Raw genomic sequence first — 1832 nt, 5'->3', positions numbered from 1 at the left:
ATTTTGATGTGGCTTTCAAGAGTAAACAAGTTGGCTTTTCCTATCCCCAAATGTATTGCAAGTGGAGGTCGGCATTGCAAAATAAACTTTAGTGACGAAGGCAATATAATCATTTTGAAAGGCTTTCCCCCAGACGCTTCTATGTTCCTTTTATTTTTGCTCACGAAAAAAAAACTATTTTTTCTGATTTTGCAGGCCCCTGTGATTCTTACCTGGATGCTACGGCAGAAGTCTCCAATGTCAAGACTGACTCGCTGTGACCCCCGAGGATGACCATGCCGACTTCAAAAATGGGTGACGTTTGGCTCAACGGATCCAGCAGGGGATGCAGCCGTTCGTCTCTGCCTCGTTTCTCCCCCCTCGGTTCCTTTCCAACCTTTATTTATTCTCCTTCGGAGAGAAACAGTCAAAGCACAAGCATGGAAAAACCAATCCTCGAAAGGTCAATAAGGAAGTCAATAGCCTAATCAATCGCGTAACTAAAATGTTACGCTTAATGGTAATTAAGACGCTACCTGGCTGAGATCTTCAGCAAGTTTCAGGGCCTTTGCGGATGCCTCGTTCAATAATCGGAGCCTTCCAAGGTAAATCAGACACAGCTAGAGAGCCGTGACGCGGCTGGCAGCCCTCCGGATTCGGTTGGCATGGAGAGGGCATGCTGGTGTTGCTTTCCTTTGCGCCGCCATAGGGGGAGATCCCTGTGCCAGGAGAAGCCAAGGATAGTAGCACGAAGATTTTAAGGGGTTGGGCAATGAGCCACGGAAGGGACAAATGGCAGAAGGCCGGCCCTAGTTTCCCAGGGCCGCTCTGAGCAGCAGCGGGTGAGAAAACATTAAAATGGCAACTCCAGCTGCATGACCGCGTGGCTTCTGGGAAAACCCTGAAGTGGCATTGGTTAGGTCTCGGAATTGCCAGAAACTCTATGGTTTTGCCATACAGAGACATAGACATGCAGCCGGTAAAAACCATAGAGCTTTGGAAATTCCTAGAGCATCCTGCTATCACTTCCGGTTCCAAACAGGAAGTGATCTTGGAACGCTGTAGGGATTGCCAAAGTTCTGTGGTTTTTACCTAGAGTGTTGTGATGTCACTACTTGTTTGAAAGAAGAAGAGCTGTGTTTTTTTTTTAATATCTCACTTTTCACTATCCAAAAGGAGGCCCAAGGCAGTTTAGAAACAAGGGACAGCAATTGTAAGCCTCCTTGAGAGTCCTTCGGAGAGTGAAAAGCAGAATATAAAAAAAGCAACTATTCTTCTTCTCTCCCCGCAACGGACACCCTGTGAGGCAGGTGGGGCTGAGAGAGTTCTGACAGAACTGCTCTGTGAGAACAGCTCTAAGGCTGGTCCAAGGTCACCTACCTGTCTGCACTTGGAGGAAAGGGAAATCAAGACTGACTCTCCAGATTAGAGGCTTCTGCTCTTAACCGCTAGCTGTCTGGGGCCTGAAGACCATTTGTGCTTCCTGGAGAACTCCAGGCCTCACCTGGAGGTTGGCAGCCCTAAGTGAGATGTAGCTCCCCCCCCCTCCACTCCAGTTTCTTCCTTAATGTGAAGAAGGGAGGCAGAATCCTGATTTCCCCCGGGGGCTGGTCTCACATGGTGACTTCCTCTCTCAAATGGCTTCCTGAACTTTGGAGATCTCACTCCGTGTTCATATGCTTTCGGCAGACTTTAAGCAGCAATATAAATATGCATCCTCCTCTTAATTCACAAATGCATTTCAGCCTATAAAGAATTCATGTTTGCCTACGCAAACTCTGCCTCCCTTCCCCGCTAAGTACCATTCTTCTCTCTCTTCCTCCACCCTCCTTCCTTTTCTTCCTCTCCCCCGC

This window comes from Paroedura picta, chromosome 14 (assembly GCF_049243985.1).
Source record: "Paroedura picta isolate Pp20150507F chromosome 14, Ppicta_v3.0, whole genome shotgun sequence".
Lineage (NCBI taxonomy): Eukaryota > Metazoa > Chordata > Lepidosauria > Squamata > Gekkonidae > Paroedura > Paroedura picta.
This window is presented reverse-complemented; position numbering follows the sequence as displayed.